Source organism: Saccostrea echinata, unplaced genomic scaffold, assembly GCF_033153115.1.
Source record: "Saccostrea echinata isolate AGI-Se365-2 ecotype Australia unplaced genomic scaffold, CSIRO_AGI_Sech_v1 ptg000057l, whole genome shotgun sequence".
NCBI classification, from domain to species: Eukaryota; Metazoa; Mollusca; class Bivalvia; order Ostreida; family Ostreidae; genus Saccostrea; species Saccostrea echinata.
Window position 1 is genome coordinate 3,469,288 of NW_026889806.1, and position 10,459 is coordinate 3,479,746.

At 31.6% G+C, this 10,459-nt stretch overlaps 1 protein-coding gene across 1 annotated transcript in view; it reads right to left on the reverse strand.

Annotated features, from left to right (window-relative positions):
* LOC133174339 (sodium bicarbonate cotransporter 3-like) overlaps positions 1-10,459 on the reverse strand; it is a 196,307-nt gene that overhangs the window by 174,577 nt on the left and 11,271 nt on the right. The window lies entirely within an intron of this gene.

Consider the following 10,459-nt stretch of genomic DNA (forward strand, 5'->3'; position numbering starts at 1 on the left):
TTTATATTTTATCTTCCCTCCCTACACTAACGAACTTGACAAACTTTTTCTAAGAAGGACATACATTTTGCATTAGAAGAAATGTCAACTGGATTGGGTAAACAGGAATAAGATATCTCATAGTTAATATAAATATTCATGTATATTTCAGAATATTTACTTACTGAAAGGAAAGAGAAAAATGAAGATACATAGTATGTCAATCATTAACGTTAAAGTTTACAAATTTAATTTAAATTTATGGTTATTTAACTGCTATAGCTTAAGTTCTTCCTGTTTATTTGTTCCTGCTTATATTATTGATTTATTAGAAACTTACGAGAATAAAAATGAATTGCATATTCCATACAAGTATCAATAATCTACACCTTGCAGACAGAGAGTTGACATTATATCGCATTAAGAAAGGAAGCCATAAAATTTATCAAATCGGTTATATTTCATTTTATAGATTACATATTCACATCCAAGTCAGTGTATAATTTGCCATGTTGACTTTCTCTGATTTTCTCATGATTCAAATGATCAACCTTTGTATAAGATGACATAAAGGCATTATACACGTTATATGCTATATATCGACAAATTTTTGATAAATTGCGTGATTTCAAATTATATTATTATTGTAACATTTCAGCAACATTCATGCTGTACAAGGTTCTGATATGAATATATACAATAATGCATTTATCTGAAATGAAATATTACTGACTTAATAATAAAAATGAAATTTATTTACTTAATTATAAATACTGTAAAATCACTTTGAAATCCCACGAACATTAAGAATTTCCCAGTATATTGATATATTTTCAAGCTATGCAGAAAAAGATGTTTAACTTCAAGGGCAGAGCAGAAGAAATAGTACCAGAAGGAGTATATAGATTATTTAAATTATGGGAACACACTTTTCGCAAATGAAAAGCAAAATAGTTTTTTTTTTCAAATGACTTAGTGCAAGTTCATTTGATTCGGATGACGTCCTGATAGTGTAAAGAGAGATAACTCTCTTTCTCTCATAAACACATTTTTCCTTATGATAGGCATGAGAATAAGTTTGCATATGCTAATGACAGCAAGAGTCTGATTTTGTTTGAAGTATATTTGTCTTGCTTATTATTATCATCACATTTTCCCCCTCTAAAATCAAGGAACTTAAAATAATTTTTCCTATGAGCCAGACCATTTTAACATTTATAAGAAAATGTCGTTAACTGGATTGGGTAAACTAGAAACTAAATCATTTATATGAACTAAAAATACGATTTTTAAAATCTATAGCCAAAAACAGATAAATGTGGGTCAAAATTTAAAACTAAGTAGCTACCGAAATCATATCAAAATCTTTTTAAGGCCTTCGAGGAGGTTGATAGCAAGTGCAAGTATCCCTCTATATTGTTGATTAAAGTTAACTGAGATATCTACGGAAGCGTCTAGGTCTTTACGCTTATGTTATATTTTTTTTGATCCGAATAGTTGAATATATCTCGAAAATAATGGAGAATACTCGTAGTTCTATTATCATTTTTGGGGGTGGGTGGTCAAAGACCTCCCTTTTAACTTTGTGACTAAGCTTATATAGATTGTCCGCCATGAAGCAAAAATAATATAACATCGTTCTAAGTAATAAGAAGTTTGATTTGATCTGCTGATATTAATATTCTATTTGATATTCTGTCATGATATACTATTTACTGACTACAGACGAACAATTCATGACAAACTAGATGACTTCAGCTTCTCCATCGTCAACTTTGCTCATTTTCCTTTTTTATGTAGAATATTCCGCTATCACATGCATATGGTGCTTATGTCTTAATAACTTATTCGATACTCAAGAGCATGCTACGAGTACGATCAATTTTTAAATTTTAATACGAGGCGTACTACTGAAAGATAAATTGATGTCAAAAAGATTTCAATGTCCTCCTTAAAAGTCAGCATTTCGTAAATTCTATGGTTTTTATAATGACTTTGTTAGCAACTATAATCTACCATTGGGTCGTATTTTGACTGAATATTTCATAATTTCATTGTAAGGCCTTTGTTTTCATTGCGCTCCGTTATTTGCAGACATGTTTTTGTATTCATATGAAGCAGAATTTATTCAAAATCTTCTACATGAAATGAAGAAGTCTCTTGCTGTGGCCTTCAATTTGACATTTACATATATCCACGACGTTTAATCAATTAACAATATTAATTTCATTCCTACATCGTTTCGATATATCCCTTTGGGCTTGAAAAACACCACAGAATCTGACAACTTGTTTTGCTAGAGAAAGATATTAATGGCAAAGTAACAACTAAACTTTATTATAAGCGTGATGACTTTAACTTTTCTATCACTAACTTCCATTATTTATGTAGCAATAAACCATTATCACCTGCATATGGAATTTATGTCTCCCAGTTGATTCAATACGCAAGAGCATGCTCTTCTTACGAACAATTTCTAAAATGATGCAAGCTATAATTAACAAATAAGTTGATGATACAAGGATATCAACAGTCTCGTTTAAAGTCAACATTCCGCAAATTCAATGGTCGATACAATGACCTTGTTAGCAAATACAATATATCATTGAGTCAAACGTTGACTGACGTTTTTCATACAAATTGTTAGACCATTATTTTTGTACTGAATTGTCTACAGATCTTTTTGTTAACCCGATCATAACAAGGAGCACATGGCGGATGATCAGTCAAATTAGCATGTCTCAAATTTTGCCTAGAACATTTTAATAATTATTTTTTTCACTTTCATCATTTCTGTTTCATCTGTTGTTAGAAAAAAGTAATTTTAGTTCATATACACAGATAGGATTCAAAGGAAAAACCTTGGATAAAATAATTTTTAAAAATTGAAAATACTGATTTTTTTAATAATACAGTAAAAATCTACATAGGACAAATTTCATCTGCCTTTTAGTACATTCTGAAGAGGACACACTATATTGTGATTTTACTAAACAGCTCTAGTAATGAAAAAAATCTACGGATAATAGTTTTTGACCAACAAATCAGCGGATCTTAGTGTTTTACAAATGTAAACAAATAATACTTGACCTTCGACAATACACGACGTACAGCACATTCTCCTTCTCACGAAAACTGTATATCCATGACAACAACAAAGTCTCACCCCAGGCGATTGCGTTTTTAAGCATGACAATGACTATAGTATTGTAATTTTTTTTTTTTCAAAACCTAAAACAGGCCTGTTTGATTTTAAACGACAAAAATGTCTAAAATTACCAATGAATAAACTCTTAGCCCTGAGAGGTTCCTGATGTTGTAGGACGATTTAAGTAGGCAAGGATACTTGTACTGGAACATCATGAATAACCGTTTTAAACAGGGCTTTGAAGAAAAACACATTTAGAATTGAAGACATTTTCCAGAAACTTGGCTTTTTCGGCGTCTTAGGCCTTGCTCTACTCTCTTTTATTCAAACAATGACATCATCATCCTCGTCATAAGAGATTACACGTGATAAGTGAAGATAAAAATTCTTCCTATCGTTTTAAGTATCTTGGAAGTCATTAGAATCGCAGCAGATATATATGAATGAAGTTTTGGCACGTGAGTTCATAAATGCTCAGCTTTAGCATTCCCCAGAGTGTAAATTGTCTGTTTTCATTGATAAGAAGTTGAATGAGATGCATGTGTTTATCTTTTAATCAAATTCAGGTATATACAGGTATTCTTTTTTCGTCTGGAATTGATAATTCCAGAGATCCTAAGTAGTGAAATGAATTAAGTAGTGTGGATAATGAAATTACTAGGGACATAAAAGTGTTCAAATTAAGAAAGAAGAAAAACAATCTACGTTAGATGCTAACTTCGTGTAATAATAAACGAAATATCAATCATTAAGTTATTATTTTTCAGTTAACCTCTCTCTATTGAATCGAAACCACAATATTGATGTTCCTGCTGGGTTTATGTAATGGTTTTTCTAAAACAGAGAGCTAGGCTGCAGTTTTTGGTTTGCGTCAGATCCTCTGACAGGCTGCAAGGTGCTCTCCAGCGAGAGGCTTAAGCTTTGGGAGGAAGCGTGTATTTATATCAATACAAATTGTAAATATCAAACATCCTGATTTTTTTTCTGGCACTTGGCTATTGGTTTTCAAGGCATTCACTCACGGAGCTATTTCTGTTTAAAACAAGTAAGCAATTGAATATACGAAACCAATTTAGGCTGTCAATTAACTTAGAATAAGATTTTTATAGTAGTATAAATTATGATGTGGTTATAAGTGCTTGAAAAATTATTTCCAAATGTTTTAACATATAACTGTATAAACTGAAAATAGTGTTTAGGCCTTATCATCTCTCTCTCTCTCTCTCTTTCTCTCTCTCATAGAATCACTAATTTCTTTTTCTTTTTATCTTAATGAAGCTGATGAAATTTATGGTCAGTAATTTGTTATATACGTATATATATTAGTGTTACATTGTAATTACTAAGTTGTACGCTATCAAAATTATATCCTTTCAACCAATACCATACATCTCATTTTAATAAGTAAAGTTTGAGGTTTTATTTATTTTTTATTTATCGTATAGTTGATATAGACAAATTAACTTCGATGTTTTATCAATCAGAAATCATTTGAATAGTTCACTGACTGATTATCTTCAGTTATGCATGTGCACAGTAGCAAGTAAAACGTTGCGCAAACACGCTTTCCAAAGTGTGATTTTGAATAGTATAATTAATAGGAATTCCATTCAAGAACATTTAAGTAAATAATTTCGTGCTTTCAATGCAACACACTTTAATTCTTCATTTAGTTATGAAAATAACACACACACACACACAAATTAATAATCATACTTAACTAGGTTTGCTCATAATAAAACTACAAGAAAAAATTTGGAGTTCTTCTTCAGAAGATATAAGTTTAGTTTTTTAGTATGAAACCTTGATTAGATCACACAAGTAGTTGAAAGTTAAAAATAGACAAAAGTTTATAAGAACTGAACAGCTGGTGAAACAAGTATATATTAACGTGGATTTGAAGGTAAAGTGACGTCACAATAAGCGAAGACGAAAAAAGATATTTTAAACTCAATGGTTAAGGCTGGCAGAGTCATTCAATTTAAAAGATAAACATCGACTTTTGTGGGGCTTAGGTTTGTATGATGCTTTTTAATGTATATTTATTTTAGATTTTCGTTATCAAATCTCACCATTTCCTGTCCATATTACGTAATACTGGAACCGTTAAACAAGTTAATGTCATCTTACTGCAAATCATGTTATCTTTTTTAGATAGCAAATCATATTAATTACTTATATCAAAAAGAGGATATCCTCACCAAAGAGGCATTTGGTTTTGCTGAGCATGTCGATCTAGACGTATATATTTTATTAGAGAAAAAACTGATTAATCATACATATATTTTTGACAGAACATAACTAAAACTAATTCGTCTTAAATTCTCATACACCTCTAAAACATAATTAGAGAAAGATCAGAAATGATTACCAAATAAAATCAAAAAGCACATAGTTTATAACTTTGTTTAAAATGTACGTAATTTCAACCTGGAATTCTATGAATATCACGTATGGAACGCCTCATTCATGTTGCGATGATACTTCTTTATTATATGCTGATACTTTTTTTTTTACTTTTACTTCTTCGTTACATGTTTTAATTAAATCTTTAAATCATATACTGATATTTTGCATTTACGTACAGATATACATGTACTTCATACATGTACTTCTTCATTGCATGTCTGTATCATAATAAGCTGATACTTCTTTTTTATACGATGATACTTTGTCTTTAAATATGCTTATACTTTGACATCAAACACAGATCAGAAATACATCGTTTTATGATACTTTGTCTTTATATGCCAATACTTCGTCATTATAACATGTATATACTTTAATATGCTCAAAGTTTTGTCTTTTATAATATGCTGAAAGTTTAATTGTCTTTATATGCTAAATACATTCTGATAGTACACACAAGTACTCGGTAGTTGATATTAAAAGGATGCCTGAGTTTCTGGTTGACAATATATATATGTAGTTTTTGGAGATCAAGTCTTCCAACAATTTGTCCGAATTCTTTTGGAACTAATCGCGCTTGGTTTCAGCAGACTTTTTTTGTACTCATATGAAGCAGAATTTATTCCAAAACTTCTACATGAAGTCTCTTGCTGTTGCGTTCAATTCGACATTTACATATATCCACGACGTTTTATCAATGAACAATATTAATTTTCATTCCTACGCTGATTCGCTATACCCTTTGAACTCAAAATAAAAGATACCACGGAGTCTGACACATCTGTTTTATGTGATGCAACATCAGGAATTGCTACTCAACATTGTAACGTCAAAACGGCGTCCAGATGGATAGTTTTTGGCGTCAGACGTCATTTTAGCAAGCCAGGGGACACTTCCGCAAGACATTTTGATTTTTTTTTGTAATTTTCTTATTAACTTATAAGAACTGGTGAAACCTAAATGTAGAGAAAGCAATTTGTAAGCACTGATATAAATTGTAAGTACTGATATAAATTTTAATAAATATTTCCTCTTGGCTTTAGAATAAATGAATAAGCTATTAACTAATATGTATTTGACATGACGTCATTTACGCTTCGGGACATGTTTGCAGGACACGGAAGATGTTTAATTATACACTTTAAAATCTAGAAAATTTTCATTATCTTTCTGCAACAGGTAGTTGTGTAAAAGCACTCAGTGTATTTCAAATCAAATTTGTTAATTTACTGACAAAATTTTCATTTTTCCTCCATTGAATATGCGGCACACTATAATTTCATTGAATGGGACATCTTAAAACACTTTATTTCAATGGATGTCCGTATCCATTAGAACTCTAAACAGAGGGTGTCAATAAAAATGTAACATCCAAATGTGATGTAATAGAACGATCCTGTGAAATGTCGAAGAGCTGTGAATAGATTTCTCAACTTTTTTTTTCAAGAAAAAAATCTGTAGAAAGTATTTTCTATTACAACGGGACAAGGCAGAAATCGACGTTATTCCCTAATATAATGGCCGTTCAATGTATGAATACCTATGGAATAATATTTATTTCTGTAACAATACTATTGGTGAGAAAAAAAAAACTTTATTCTCATAACACGGCATGTTTATCATCAGAACTATATTAGTAAGTGTAAGTTGAAAGCTAAATAAAATTATAATTTTTTGATAGTAGCAATTCATGACGCTGCATCTATCTGGATATTTTACTAGAAAAAGTCGTTGATGGTAACATAACAACAAAACGTTATGATAAACGTGGTGACTTCAACTTTTCTATCGTCAGCTTCCCTTATATATGTACCAATGTATCATTATCACCTGCATATGGAGTTTATGTCTTCCAGTTGATTCGATAAGCAAGAGCGTGCTATACGTGCGAACAATTTCCTTCACGATGCAAGCTATTGACAAATAAATAAATAAAACAAGAATATCAACTGTCTCTTTTAAAGTCAACATTTCCCAAAATCTATGGTCGATATAATGATCATGTCAGCAAATACAATCTATCATTATGTCGAATGTTGACTAATGTTTTTCATACAAATTATTTGGCCATTATTTTCATACTGAATTGTCTACGGATTTTCCGTTTTCCCGATCATGACAAGGAGCACACGGCGGGCGTGACCGGTCAACAGGGGACGCTTACTCCTTCATGACACCTGATACCACCTCTGATATTTTTAGAGGCCCGTTTTTGCCCTCCTCCAAATTTGTATTGTTTCAATGGACTTTTGAGCTTGATTACTGTTTGATATCTTCATATTTCATGCTAATACTTCATTATGAAGAGGATCTCTGAATTGTTGTTGGATATGGTATTTATTTCACGAGTGGTATAGGATTTTTGATATTTTCCTGAGTGCGAAGCACAGTGAAAATATATTTAAAATATTCTGTCTCACGAGTGAAATAAATTCAATATTCAGTCCAACTTTAAAATAATGTTTGTTTGCCCTCTCCCGATTGATTCAGAATGAAAAAAAAAACTTGATTCGGTCGGTAGGTGTGAATTTTTTCCCCAGAAAATATAAATTTTAATGCTGAATTTTGAAAGTCTGTTTTCCAGAATGCATAAAAAATAATTGCTTCCTGGAGGTTAGAAAAGGTTTTGAGTCGAGCCATTTTTAGCCAGTCGGTCGGGAGAGGGCAACCAAACAAGTTTTTAAAGATGACCTCAATTAATCAATTGTTTATTACATTTTCAGTGACTTTCCCCGTCTTCTCTTTTTGTAACGCAGTATCGTAGCTTGTGACGTCATAGTTGAGCATTGGAGACGTCATAGCTTAGCGATTGTGAAATTTGGAGAAACTTATCTCTGTGAGGATGGTTAATTTACTCACTATCTTGTAAACATGCTAGGGGGTATTTTTTCCCCAATACTCTTCGTGAAGGGAAGGAAAATCTCGAGTTTTGCCGTTATTCTGATATTTTTCCACCTGTGAAAAAATATCACTTTCATATTTTTTCATTCTGTGAAAAAAATCACTTTTATTCAATAAATAAATAACAGTATTTCACTGTAATGATGATATACTTTATAGTGTGGTAATTATTTAATTATTAATTTGTCATTGTCATTTTAAAGGGAGAGTGATTGCAACAATTTCTGTTTAATGTGAGCATGAATTTTGATCTCCACTTATGACGTTGCACTTGAGCGGCATTCAACGTTTATGAAGTCAAAATAAAACGCATACTTTAACATCTTGACCCCGCCCTGTCCGTATTACGGTGTTTTGAATGTCGGCGCTTTCCAGACACTTTATAAGCAAAAGAAATGTGGAATGTAAATTTAATAAAATAATACAAAGCAAAATTTCCGCAGAACAAGATAGGTGCTAATTTCAACACGTGTGGAAAACATTTTCCATGTATTGGAGAACATGCTTGTCAATGTTTTGGAAGAGAGAAATAGCGCCAGATATTGTTTGTAAAATGTCTGTCCAAAAATTTGAAATATTTCAACCGAAATGATGAATCTTAGAATCGAGTGTGTCTTAAAATATTTTCACAACACGGGGGATTTTTTTAAAAACTCAAATCTCCAATCTCTTTTTCAAGATCATCTCCATTTATTTCCAAAAAACTCAATTCAAAGAGCGTCATTGTGCGAAAATTAGTTGTTTTAGCATTCTTGGCGATCTGACATTTATTTTCAATTTTCAAATTTACAATTTTGGAATATCAAAAATAGGTGGTGCTACATTACCTACAGTTTTGTTGAGGTCTTCCTTACTTAACGCGCTCAATTTTAAGTTTCATCATCTCGGCTCTATTTGAAATACCAATATCTTCAAATTCTAGCACAGACAGCTTACAAACAGTCCTTTCTAATCTGCTTTTTTCTGTTCATAAGCCCTAAATTTGCAGCCCCAGTTTCTTCAATATGTGCAAAATGTTTTCCACGCGTGTTGAAATGAGCTCCTGCATGTAACGTTAAGGAGGCTGGGGTCAACAAATTAACCATCAGATATAACTTAATTTTTTAGATATGATATCTTAAGCTGTCAACTACCATTTGGCAAACAAAATTTCATACATTTTAGTTTTAAAATTTGATCATCTTTGTATATCTTTATATGGACCTCTTCTTCTAAAGGAGATCAATATAGTCTGAAAATGGCCACAACCACCCAGCCCTCTTAAAGTATCATCATATAATGTCAACGTACCCTCAAATAATGAAGATGCATGAGCAATCAAAAAACAAACTATCAACATGTAATGACGAAGTATCAGCACATAATGAAGGAATGGCAAAGTATCAGCCAATAATGAGGACATATTAGTATATATTGTGCCATGGTATCAGCATACAATGAAAAAATATCAACACGTAATGTCAAAGTATGATCGTGTAATAAAAAAATTATCAGCATATAAAGACAAAGTGTCGGCCTGTAATGATGTATCAGCATATAAGAGACACAGAATGTCACAAAGGAGTTATTATAGCAGGTCAGCATGTCAGTATGCAGTTTATGTATATAATTTAGGGAATTAGCAAGATTTCGTGCAGTTCCAGAAGGAAAGGACTATTTTATGAGGCGTAGCCGAGCGAAATAGTCCAGATCGAGGGGGAACTGGAATCTTGCTAACTCCCTCAATGATAAACTTTTGAACTGACTATTGTACTGATACATATTTTGAAGCAGGGATTATCTCACTTAACTACTGCAGGCAAAACAGCAATTAGTCCATTCACAGTGATTTCTAGGAAATTCCTCACATTTAACAATCTAATTTTATATAAGGAAAAAATCAGTAGAGGTATACATGTAATAACATGTTATAAAGAAGTATCAGTATGTAAAGACGAAGTGTCAGCATGTAAAAATTGTATCAACATTTAACGAAGAAGTAACAGAAGTCAGAAGGCAATGAAGATGTATGAGCATATAAAA